This window comes from Ambystoma mexicanum, chromosome 6p, assembly GCF_040938575.1.
Source record: "Ambystoma mexicanum isolate Mex_15411 chromosome 6p, UKY_AmexF1_1, whole genome shotgun sequence".
Taxonomy (NCBI): Eukaryota; Metazoa; Chordata; class Amphibia; order Caudata; family Ambystomatidae; genus Ambystoma; species Ambystoma mexicanum.
The window spans coordinates 767,775,602-767,789,153 of NC_090935.1; the positions used below are offsets into that span (position 1 = coordinate 767,775,602).

At 48.6% G+C, this 13,552-nt stretch overlaps 1 protein-coding gene across 1 annotated transcript in view; it reads left to right on the forward strand.

The window, feature by feature from the left end:
- The window catches only part of SLF1 (SMC5-SMC6 complex localization factor 1), a 1,342,282-nt gene that overhangs the window by 922,930 nt on the left and 405,800 nt on the right, over window positions 1-13,552 (forward strand). The window lies entirely within an intron of this gene.

The window sequence follows — 13,552 nt, forward strand, 5'->3', positions numbered from 1 at the left end:
CTGCAAAAAGAACTGCGACATTTTGGGATTAGGAATTTTCGGGTTCACAGTGCTTGTATGATCCCAGTTAGACTCCCCTTTACACATAGAATATGCTTCGGCATACTTTTCCAGCCATGCATTTGCAAAAAAAATACTTTCATCATCAAAAGTGTTACCGAAGGTGCAACATACCGTTTCTGCTGAACAATAATCAGAATGAATAAAGCGGTTTCAAAACGTTGCACATTATCATAGTTTGATTAGTGGCCAGTGAACACATCGACTTAAAAAATGTAGAGGTTAAAAATATTGATCTAAAGAATTGTATGCTGAATAAAAATCCATATGGAGTGCACTTTGTGGGGTGGGTCAGATGTTGCTGACGTGTTGGCGTGGAGTGGTAATTTGAAGTGCATGCTGAGTGTTCATCAGGGATTGGAATCAGTGTGGCAGGTAGAGGATCTAGACAAGTTTTAGGGATTGTTAAGTAAATCAAAACAAGTATTCAATGTTTTTATGATTACATTTAGGAAGGTAGTAAATATTGATGGCCTCCTGCATCCATAATAATATATTATTTGGTGTTTTATGCATACTAGAAATTCCCGTTTCAGAACACTTCGTAATGGAGGTTACTAATTTCCTTAGTTCTCCAGCATGGGTCTGGCATGGATTCACATGCTCATGAATATTCCCGTCGTCAGGCTGGGAATCCTCGGTAAAGAAAAAAATCAGTATCAGTTTAGTTTCTGATCTGTCTTTCTTAGTAGTAATCAATCACTGGTCTCTGGGTCATACTGCCCCCAGCCAATGACTGCCCTCTCCCTAAGCCCCTCCCCTGGCAGCCATCCTCAGATTTTTACCGCACGTTCAAGTGTTGGGAGTCCTCGTGCTTTAGCTCTCGAGTTTTTACTGCGTTTTGCGATTTTTTTCAAAGAGTTTAATCTCATTTTTCGGTCAATCGAGCCTCAAGCTCCACCGTTTCTACTTCCGATCAATGGGGACCCGTTTCGGAATTTTCTATGCTCCTCATGGGCAAAGTTCCGTCGAGTTACGCTTCTTGGAGGGTTCCAGAAGATCTGAGGCCTACCACGTGGACATGGCCCAGGACAAGGGAAGCTAGACGCCTGGATGCAAGCTGTTCAGGAACTGCCCTGGATGCGGATTACAGAATGTTTTCAAGGAGGATTAGCATTCGAGATGTCTCTACTGCCTTCACGAAGACAAAACGCACGTGGAGAAGGACTGTGCGTTTTGCAAGAACATGACGGAACGGACCATGAAGGATCGGCATATCCGCCTCACCAACTGGCTGGAAGGTAAGAGCCCAGCGGGTGAGAAGAAGAGGTCCGAGCGGTCTTCTAAGTCCTTTGAGGGCGCTCCAGCGACGGGGCCCCAACAGAAGGCAAAGCACCGCGAGTCCATGGGCACCGGGAGTGCCGAAGGGTCGGGCTCCTTGGCTGCCAGGCAGGGCGCACTTTCACCGACGCCATCAACCGCGAGCCAACGCTCTGGCTCAGGGATGAGAAAATCAGAGAACCCGGGTAAGCTTCTGGAGAATTCCCGGTCGGTCTCGAAGGAGTCAGCTGAGGTGGAGCAAGGCAGCGACCCTCCCCCCAAGGTGAAGGCCTCAAGCGCGCCCAAGGTGGTGAAGGCCTTGATTCACCCGGCTAAGGCCTCTATCGAGGGAGTTGTGGCGGCCCTGGCGAAACCTGTGGAGGCTACACCAGTGGAGGCAACCTCGGGGCCCAGAGTTTCCCTGCCACCGCAGAGGGAATCCCCTTTTCAGCCCATCGATAAGACCCCCGTGAAGACCCCGGTGGAAACAGGGGGGGGGCAGTGGCTGTTATGGACACGGATACAGCCTCTGAGGAGGAGCTGGCTGAAGTCGTGAAGGGCCTCAACAAGAGGTTTGAGGAGGTCCGGTCCCACGGGAGGAACCCCAAGGAGGCGGACGTAGAGAGCGACAGTGGCGCCGACGAGGCTCCTGTGGAGGAGGAGCAGCCATTGCGCCTGTCGCAACCAGTGCCCGAGCCTCAGGACAACTTGGTGGCTATTTTGATGGCAATCCAAACCTTATGCACGGAGATAAGGACGAGGTTGCCTCTACCCCCCAACGGACGACCCGGCAGAACTGGGCCCGTCGGGGAGCCCTCCAAACAAGCAGAGGAGAATTCATGCCCCCTGCCCTTCCAGCCCTTGCGGCCCGCTCAGCCTTCATCTCCTTCCCCTGATCCTAGGGATGCCACGGGAACAGATACGGCCACGGCGGAGACGGGATGGATGACGACGGTGGTGATGACGGTATAGGCCTTCTATCACCACCCCCTCGGCCCTCCCCGCCCGACGTAATTGGCTCCTTCCACGCCATGATTGCCAGGGCATCCAAGCTTTTCCAGCTCTGCCCTGAAGAACAGAAGAAGGAAGGCTTCCTCTATCAACGGCGCGAGGCCAAGAGGAAGACGGTCCTCGCGGTGCTGCTGCTTGACGACATCTGGGACGAGGGACTTGCTATCCTGAAGAACCCTTCAACAACGCCTGTCAAGAGGGATCGGTACGAGAAGAAGTACTGGGTCCCGGATTCCGCTCCTTTGTGCCTTACGGCACAGCCCACCCCGGATTCGGTCGTCTCGGCGGCAGCCAAGAAGAAAGCGGCGGGGGCGACGGCTTCAACTTCAACCTCCCCACCTGACGGCAAGGGAAAGAAACTGGACACCATGGGACGATGAGTCATCTCGTCTGTGGCGACGACACTTAAGGCGGCCAATGCCCTAGCGATTGTGACCCGCTACGACAGGGAGTTGTGGTACAAGATCGCTCCCCTGCTGGACTTCCTACCGGACGACAAGAGGGCGGAGGCCCTGGGGATCCTGCAGGAAGGTGAGGTGGCATCGGACCACGCCATAACGGTGGCCACGGACATCGCTGACACCGGGTTCCGCAAGTTGGGCAACAGTGTTTGCCTTCGATGGCGGGGATGGCTCAAGGCAACAGATTTCCACCAGGACGTACAAACCAGAGTTTTGGACGTGCCCTTCGACGGGAACAACCTGTTTGGAAAAACAGTTGATGAGTCACTTCAGACCATCAAGGCCGACACGGAGACGGCTCGGGCCTTGGGAGTTTTGCAGCAACGACGACCGCCCTTTCGTAACTCCGGAGGCAAGCAAGGTACCTCCAAAGGATTCGGCGGTGGCTCCTCTACGTACCGCCAGGCAGCCAGTTCCTCGTCGCCAAAGGCCTACAGAGGGCGCGGCAAGTCAGGAGGATATCGTCGCCGTCGCCAAGGAGGCCAGGGCAGCAAGGCCGCCTCCAAGCAGGACTGAACTGGCCGTGGCGTCGGGCCCCCACCTGAGCACCCCGGTGGGAGGCCGGCTGGCGAAGTTCATCAGCGTGTGGGAGTCCATCTCCACCGACCGTTGGGTGCTGGATGCCCTAGCCCACAGGCACACTCTCGAGTTTCTAAAGAAGTGCCCCTGATTTCCTCGCGTGGCCAGGAAGGAAAATCACATCCCTCAACTGCTGTTAGAAGTTAGGGCGATGCTCAAGAAAGGTGCCATCAAGCTCGTCCCGAAGAGGCTCCGGGGCTCTGGAGTATACTCAAGATACTTTCTCGTCAGAAAGAAGACAGGCGGTTGGCGCCCCATCCTGGACCTGCATCGGTTAAACAAATACATCAAGGCCCAGAAGTTCCGGATGGTCACCCTCCAGCACGTGCTGGGACAGCTGGAGGCAGACGACTTCCTATCGTCGCTGGACTTGGAGGATGCTTACTTCCACATCCCCATTCTAAAAGGACACCGAAAGTTTCTCAGATTTGTAGTCTAAGGACGGCACTACCAATTCAAGGCCCTGCCATTCGAATTGAAGTCGGCGCCCAGGGTATTACCCCCTGCAAGGGATCCACGTTTACTCCTACCTGGACGATTGGCTCATCCGAGCAAGGACAAGGGAGCTCGCCGTCGAGCAGCAGCGCCTGCTGGCCACCAACGTGGCCAGGGTGAGGTCCATCAAGTCACTTCTCGGCATGATGTCCTCTTGCATCTACCTGGTGCGCCTATGCAGGCTGCGGATGCGTCCTCTACAGGAGTTCCTCGACGCCCGTTGGATGCAAGTGGCGGGTAGCTTCGAAGACAAGATCACGCTCAACGAGGTCTTCTGCCAAGCTATTCTATTTGGTGGTGGGGCACCCGCGCGCATCTTGCTGCGGGCACAGACTTTCAGACCCCAGCACACCAGCAGACGGTGACGACGGATTCCTCCCTGGAGGGTTGGGGAGCACACACCAGAGATCTTCACGCGAGAGGCCTTTGGCTCCCGGAGGAGAGGTCACTCCACATCAACATGCTGGATCTCCGAGCAGTGTTCTGGGCTCTCAGGTCGTTTCTCCCGTCCCCCAAGGGCAAGGTGGTAAAGATCTTCACCGACAACACCACCACGATGTTCTACATCCGGAAGCATGGACAAACCAGGGCCCCGGCCCTATCCAAGGAGGCCGAGGATCTATGGCATTGGGCAGTTGCCCAGGGGATGTTTCTGGTGCCCTTCCACCTAGCAGGGATAAAGAACACCATCGCCAACTCGCTGAGCAGGGAGCTGCGCTCATGCCACGAGTGGGAGCTGTGTCGGGACCAAGTGGATCGGCTTTTCCGACGATGGGTCAAACCCCAGATCGACCTGTTTGCGACGGCGACAAACTCCAAGTGCCAGAGGTCTGCCAGCAGGGTTCCCCAGCCGAGGAGCATGGGCGATGTTTTCTCGTTCCCCTGAGAAGGCCTGTTCCTGTATGCGTTCCCTCTGTTGCCATTGCTACTGCGACTCGTCAACCAACTGAAGAGGTCCCAGTGCAGGATGATCCTCGTCGCACCGGTGTGACCGAGACAGATCTGATTCCCGGACCTTCTGGACTTGTCAGCGTCCCCCCCCAGTCAAACTATCGACGGACGCAGATCTTCTCTCCAGAGAAGGAGGCGCCATCCTCCATCACGACCCGGGGTCGCTGAACTTGCAGGCCTGGCTCCTGCGGCACTAGAGTTTGGAGGGTACGATATCCCGGCGGACTGCAAGGCGGTGCTTGCAAAGGCCAGGGCGTCCTCAACTCTCAAGTGCTATGGACACAAATGGAAGAGGTTCTCTGTCTGGTGCCGTGCACAGAAGATTAACCCTCTGCGAATTACGGCCCCTCAAGTGCTGCCGTACCTGCTGTCGCTGGCCAAGGCGGGGCTGGCTCATGCCTCCATCAAAATACATCTGGCTGCGATCTCCCGCTACAGCAGAACTACGGGACGATCATTTCTATGGTCTCATCGCCTGGTGAAGGAGTTTATGAAGGGACTGTTCCGTTCATTCCCGCCGGTGAAGGCTCCGGCCCCGGCGTGGGAGCTCAACGTGGTGCTGACCGGGCTCATGGGGGCGCCTTTCAAGCCTCTGTATTCCGCACCGTTGAAGTTCCTGTCGTGGAAAACAGCATTTCTTGTGGCCATCACCTCCGCACGAGTGGGAGAGATCCAGGCCGTATCCTGCAAGCCTCCATACTTGACTTTTCACGAGACGAGGGTGATGCTGAGGACGCACCCGTCCTTCATGCCCAAGGTGCCGTCGGACTTCCATCTCAACAAGCCCTTGGTGTTACCAGTTTTCTTCCCGTCGCCTTCGTCGCCGGCCGAGAGGACTTTGCACTCGCTGGATGTAGCTAGAGCGCTGAAGTTCTACGTGGACGGCACAAAGAGTTTTCGGACGACATCAAAACTGTGAACTTTGGACCTGTGAACCAAGGGAAGGCCCTCTCGAAGGCTTCCATTTCCAGATGGCTCTCCGACTGCATCATGCACTGTCACCGGTTGCCAAACCGACCGTTGCCCGGCCGTCCGAGAGCCCATTCGACCAGAGCAATCGCTGCTACCACAGCGTTCTTGTCTGGTGTGCCCTTGCTGGACATCTGCAGGGCTGCTACGTGGAGGTCGACGCACGCCTTCATGAGATTCTACTGCGTCGACCGGGATTCCAGGGAGGAGTCCAGGGTCGTCCAAGCACTGCTGCGCAACCTGTTTGCCTGAAGGTGGGCCTGGTGAGGAGGTAAGAGTTGCTTAATGTTGAGTTTATGTAATGCTTAATGTTGAGCCTTGCCACCTCCCGTGGTTGTGCATGTGTGTACTGCTATGTATTCTTATATTCATGGGCATGTGAATCCATGCCAGACTCCATGCTGGAGAAGGAACAAGTTACTTACCTGTAACTGTTGTTCTCCAGCATGGGTCTGGCATGGATTCACATACAAACCCTCCCTCCTACCCCTCGGCGGCTCTTCACTTGGTCATACTGCCACTTTACGTGCTACCAAATCTGAGGATGGCTGCCAGGGGAGGGGCTTAGGGAGAGGGCAGTCATTGGCGGGGGGCAGTATGACCCAGAGACCAGTGATTGGTTACTACTAAGAAAGACAAATCAGAAACGAAACTGATACTGATACTGATTATTTCTTTAACAAGGATTCCCGGCCTGACGACGGGGAATATTCATGAGCATGTGAATCCATGCCAGACCCCATGCTGGAGAAAAACAGTTACAGGTAAGTAACTTGTTCCTTGCTCTGCATAGGATGTTTATGGAAAAGGTTGGGAGCGTCAGAATAATACGAATAGACCCATGAGCCCACAGCAAGCACAAATGTGGCTCACATTCATTCATTGGGCTGTGTGACTTCTTTGGATGACACTTTTTGGAGAGTACCTCTGGTGTTTTTTTCTTTTCAACTTTTTTACTATGTCAAATACACAATACATGTGAGGGATGGTTAAAAGGAAACAGAAACATGACACTGTCGTAAGTGTGTATTATTGACAACAGATGGAAAGGGTACCTCGTGTGACATATTTTCCAATATAACAACATATCACATTTCCATGAATGGTACATTTTAAAGAGTGCTGGATTAGCAACATTGGTCAAGATGGAATGGGATTTTAAGGTCATTTTCTATTTGTACACAAGGGGCATCCCAGTGAATCTTTAGAACAATGTGTCCCATTCTGCATTTTAAAACGCACTGTGCCAGTAACATTAATCAACATGCCCTAGGTTCTAACAGATTTTAAGGGGATTATCTGGGTTCTCATACAAGGGATATATAGGGAGAGTCTTGGCGTATGTACTTGTCAGAACTGTGTAGGATAAAGGCAATTTAACAAGATAGTTTGGTGTTGTCCCCAAAGGAGTATTTACAAAAGTTGCGGCAAGTGGTGCTTTTTGAAGCAAATTGAACCAGTGAAATTGGCCTAAAAATGACAGCGGTGAAAACAACTGCATTACAATGTTGGCCGCCCCCATGCAAATGAATGTCCATTGAAGGAAATTGAAGCATCTGCGATAGTTGGCTGGGTTTTGGCAGCAAATTAAATTAGTTGTAAAGGTAGTACATGCTTACTAAATCATTTCTCATTGATGTTCATCAAAGCAAGACCCCCACTCTGGACCCCACAATCTGTGCTGGTGACTTCCAATGCATTTAATAAAAGACTAAAGGCATCGTGGTCGAAACCCCGCTGTTAAGCAGCGTTGCGCGTTTGTACACATTGCACACCAGGTTGCGCATTGCTCTTCAGGACAGAATGCCCCGTACTTTTGTTGGCACAAATGTTCCCCATCCTTACAAAATATAACCGAGCCAACGGTCAGCGCACCATGTCCCCTGCTCTGTACTTTTATCGGTGTACATGTAGCCCTAGCCTTCCCAACATCACAGCGCCTACTAGACCCAAAGCCAGAATATAGCGTCCCAGCTCTGCAATAAGGCATGCTACATAACATCAATACAATTAACGGCAACAAAACAACCCGTTCATTGGTCCGTAGTCTTTGTGGTGATTTCAGCGTTCGGATTTCTACTAGCACCAGTAATCCTCCATATCCAGATTCTTTTGATCTGCATTATTGCACATATGTGCTCAGTTTCCATGTGTTGACTGTCCTCAATGTCTCCACAAAGTGTGAATTTTGCCCAGTGTCCACAATGGCGCAGTAATACATGCATATTTGTGATTCATGATGCTGTGTGTGTACTTTTCACAAGGCCACAGCAATGCATATTTACTCCTTGTGCATAGAGGTGCAATAATGCAAACAGTTTAAGACTTCCAATGACCACAGTCCTTTTTCCCCCACCGCCCTGTTATTCACACACACCCACACCCGCAAGTGTACACGCCCACACCTACAAAGGCGGCACAGACTAAAGACTCACACTCCCCACATACCCTGTAACAACTTGCTGGTTGGTATATGGTGTGGGATGAAAGGGCTGGTGTAGGGCCTGTCCCATGTCCATGTCATCACTAGGATTCCATGGAAGCAAAGCCCTGTCGAAGACGGAGGCCTGCTTGGAAAAGTCAGCGGCTCTCTGCACTTACCCGCCAACACTTCCTGTTCACTTCTAGCCAGCGTGTTAAATAGTCCACGGGGCATTTCTGTGAAGGAGAGAGCTGAGCGCACAGGGCACGAGCTAACTCGTATGCAATAAACTTACTCTGCTCATGTGGCATTAAGCTAGGCAAGTGCAAATTGGGTGTATGTGGTGGCTTGGCGCTTCAGGTTCTTGCCTTCTTCCTTGCCAACCTTTATTAAGTGTATCGTTTTTAAAACGGTGTTTGAATAACGTTACATTCTTCTTAAGTCACATACAATGGTTCATGTTTCTGTAGCCGATCCAAAATGATCATAGTAGTAGTAGGATCTCAAGAATAAAATCACTGTAACAGTTTCTGTATTTAAAGAATGTGAAGATTTTAGATATTATGAGAAATAATAAGGTCTAGGTTTACCGAACTATCCCCATAAACTCCCAGTGTGCCTTGTTAAACTTTGTGTGTATGGGGTATTTTCACATTTGTTCCACTTACATTTTGCTAGAAGGGACTTTTCTTTTCCGCTTTGCAATCTCCACAGCAACCTTTTTTTGTGCCTTCATATTGTACAGAGATTTCATTCTTTGCAATCACCTCACTCTCAGCAAGCTTGTGATGAAACCCTATTCTGCAGTCCCAAACTGCTCTGCAAGACTGTTCTTGCTACAGACTACCCCACTGCAGTCTGTTGTGTCCCAGGTACAGATCAGGAGACATGGTAGGTCCGAATTCACTTTCTTCTCACTTCCCACACACAAGCCAACAATTCTTTTCCTATCTGTTCCTGTGAATGCTCTGCAGGCGCGACTGACATATGACTCTCTTCTCTCTCTCTCTCTCTCTCTCTCTCTCTCTCTCCACTTGTTGTGAGAGAACCGCTCCTAATCCATTCCCACTTGCATTTGATGTCAGCTTAACTGGCTCCCCCACTACAAACCTTCCCAAGGTGGGCGCTAAACATATTCTTTCTTCATCTCACACATTGCCTTTTCACGCTCTTCACTCCATACGAATTTAGCCTGCTTCTTCAATAACATTCTTGTGGGCTGGGTGATGCTCGCGAAATTGCTGATAACCTTATTTTAGTATTCTGCCAACCCAATTAACGACCTCACCTTACTTGTGGGCGCTGGTGCCATTCTTATCGCTTCTATAGCATTGAGCTTAAGTTTACCCTTGACCACTTATCACGTGTCCTAGATATTTAACCACCCTCTCTCTAAATTTGCAAGCGCTCACTTGCAGTTTCTAACCTCTCTCTCTTAATTTCTCCAATACTGCATGTAAGCCATCATGCTCACGTTTCCCTTTCCCATACAGTATCAAATCATCTTGATCCACTACAGCTCCCAGTAAGTCCGCATCCTTTGGAAAGTGACAGTCGCGGGCGCCATTCACTTTTTCTGCCATAACTTGTGTAGCCTCTTTTTCTTCACTTTAATCTCCATTGAGCACTTCTGGATGTGTTCAATTTTCTTTCGTCTCGGCTAAGGTGAAATCCTCACACATCCACAATCTCTGCTGCATCACAGAATCATTAGTGTCTATAATTATTTGATCTCTTATCAATTATTTTGCCATAATCCCAGCAGCAAACCTACAAGAGAAGTCTTCAACACTGAGGCATATTCCTCAATTTATTCTCCTTGCTTCTGGACTCTGAATAGAAATTAAATCGGTTTATTGCTATGTTGGTCTCAGGGGCATATTACAGATCCATTACCTTATTGCCATCTCATAATCATCTAAATCTCCAGTGTGGGCACTTCTCTATATTTACGCCCGCCTTCTGGGCCGAGAGCATGCAATAACAATGACCTCTTTATGCCTGCTGATAAACCTTCTTCCACAGTTTTTACATAATTGCACCAATATTCCTTCCATGTAGTTGCAGTGCATCCTACTGCCGTGCATGGTTATGTGCATGCTCGGGCTTGCTACTTTGTTTCACTTTCCCCTCGGCTGCTTGTATGCCGGCGGATCATCACTGATGTCGTTCGTTTCTTTCCTCTAGTGTTTTCAGCGCATCTTCACTCGCTCCTCTCACTCTCCCTTCCTTTACAATGTTCGCCATCCAATTTACCTTCAAATTCCGGTGTGGGTGGCCGCGTGATGTGGGAATTCGTACACCATGGCCTGTTGTTGCCGATTTGCTGGATACCTCAACTTGTCGGCTCGAACTCCACGCATGGTTCCAGTCGCAGCTGTATTAAACTCACCGCCAAATTATGTTGTTTCCCAGGCACAGATCAGGAGACACGGTAGGTGCGAATTCACTCTAGTCTCATAAAGTTGCAGCATAAACAAAACCGCATATGCTTCTTTCACCCTCCAACTCTGCTCTCAACTCCAATGTCCTCTGATTCTGAATTCCAAAGATTGGAATTCAGAATCTTTACCATATAGAAGCATAACAATACACCATGGCATAAAGGGAAAAATCCTTTTGAAGTGCATTTGAAGGAGAACCAAAATATGTTTCAGAGGAAAACCTCTCCTTTTTACCTCAAGGTATACATCTTTTTGGTTAATTTGTATCTAGGAAGGGCTGTTCGAAACATCACAACATCATGACCGGAATAACAAGGAGTTGGTGTTGTACTTCTGCAATAATGGCGTAGACTGGGTAGGGCCTGAGTGGGCAAGGCCCACCCAGAATCTAAATGCCCACTCCGAAGCACGGTTTGGGCATTTACAGATGTTAATGGCACTGCAGTGGGCCCAACTACATTAGCTTCAGGCCCCATTTGTTAGGCAGTGCTGGCTACGGCGCTGCACCAAACTCGCACCCTTTCCCGTTAGTCCATATGTGATTGATTCACCTCAGTCAGATTTTATTTTCTCATTCTTGGGCAGGAGGGAAGATTTCAACATAAGCAATGTGGAGCGTACACAAATATTCGAGTGTTAATCCTTTGTTATTGGCCCTGCAGTAAAGCACCCCCGTTCACGCTGAATGTGTTCCAGGGTCTGCCTTTACTTGTTAGTCTACTGGGCCAGCTCCCATTCCCAGTTTTTGCGAACAGCCACAAATTACAAATGGGTATTGTGTACTTGAAATAATGAAGTGCATTTGAATGTTTTTAGTGTAATAAGTACAATCGCAATTCAGGGTTTGAAAGACCAAAAGGAAGTCGCTGAGGCTGACACTTGTGAGACATTGCAGGATGCATTTCATGTATTCCCCCTTCACATGTTGCAATTGAATCCATTTTTTTCTTTTTTTTTCTTTCTGGGAACCTATTTTCTCCAAATCCTTGTAATGCGTTTTATCAAGAAGCCTTCTACCAAACAACCTTAACTACAATGTTGTGAGCAAGTCTCTGTAATAATCCGCCAGAAAGCCCCAGTGTGTGTGTCAAGCAGTCCATTCATTTCTCTGCTATGATGATAACACTTCAGTCCAAGCTACTTCAAAGTATCTGCTTAAGAGTATACACTTAGACTTTCCTATTTCATGGATCTTCAAGACACAGAGTGGTAGGTGCATCCTCTTCAACTGCTCTGATGTTGAAATGCAATATCATAATCATTGTGGCTCTGGCTCAAGTATTGCGTTTGAAATATCTATGCTGTCACCGTCTACCAAGTCTTTCCATGAGAGATAATTTAGCTACTGTCACACTGCTGCCTCCTATTCCTGCCCATGAAATCTGTAAGACAATCTGGGATCCCTCCATAAGTTAATTAAGCAGTGTTGTTTCTCCTTCTTCATTCCGTGCTTTGCATTGTCACTCTGTGTTATTTATGTGACAAGAACCTTAGAGGTGTTCTGTTTTTTCTGTGCAATTTCTTTCAGTCAGGAGGTCGGTCCATTTTCAGACATGCCATACATTTCTTTTGGGCTCTTCTGTAAAGCTTGGAACATGTGACCGTGTGTGATGTATGATGTGGTGTTTCAAACAGCACAATGAAGCTCAAATCACTTTATTTTATTTGAATAACACTTTTATCAGGTTTGGGCTTCTGAAAGTCTTTAGCCACTTTTGAGGATCTTCCCCCGTCTATTCTCTCACGCTAACACGTTTTACATTCTCTGCATTAGTCAGGCATTGGAATTCACCTTGGTTTCTTACAATGCAACTGTTCTCTTGGGTTTTAAACTGTCTCCTTTATTACTTTCTCTGTTTTCTTTTCCATTTCCAGGATTATAGCAGTCCATAAGGTTTCTGTCTCCAATTTGGTTTAATTTCTGGGAGTGAACTCTGTTTCCCAGAATGCCACAGCACCACATAGTTCTCTCGTTTTGTTCTGGTTAGGTTCTGTGTCTGAACTCTTATTCCTCCGAATGCAACAGGCCAACCCCTTTTCTTTCTGGAACAGAACTGTTCCCCATGGCACACCATAACGTTTCACTGTTCCCATTTTTTGTTTGTTATGCCTTGGCTTGTTTTCTTTCTCACAGAATACAATATAGTGTTTCAATTGCTCTTGTTCTAGTACTGATTCCTTAGGTCTCTAGCTAGGTACCATGGTGATTTGGGATTAGCCTCTGTGTCCCAGAACGCAGTATCTAAATTACTTTCCCTTTGGTACTGGACTATTTCACTCTTCTGGAGTTGGATTGGGTCTGTCTCACAGAATGCAGAGTGTCAACACTGCCGTTTCCACAATATACTCTTTCTCTATCTGCATTCGAGTTCACACTTTTTTATTTGTTTTTATTAGCATTTGTATTATAACATGAACAACCCCCTTCACCCCACTCCTCCCCCTCCCACCCCAATCAGTTGCTCCTCTTCTGATTTTGTCCATTCACCACTCCTTAGTATACCAGGTCTATTCTTTAAAATAAGTCTAACAAACATATTCTTTGTGGACACCAATTCACTCGATAGTCATTGTGGATGAAGTCCAATACCAAGTCCCAGTTTTCCTTAAACTTCCTCAGTTCTCCTTGAACCACGTAAGTCACCCATTCGAAAGAAACATAGTGCCAAATCTTGGACAACCATTCATGTTCTGTGGGTACCAACAATTGCTTCAATCTCTTAACACAGGATAATGCTGACACACTGAGAATCATATACACCTTTCTCTGGGGCCTCAATGATGAAATGTCCAAAACCTCTCCCAAACCCACCATTGTCTCCCCAAAATCTCTGCATATTAGAGGCCTAAATATTACTTTCGTTGCCATATTGATACAATTCCAAAATGGTTTTAAAATT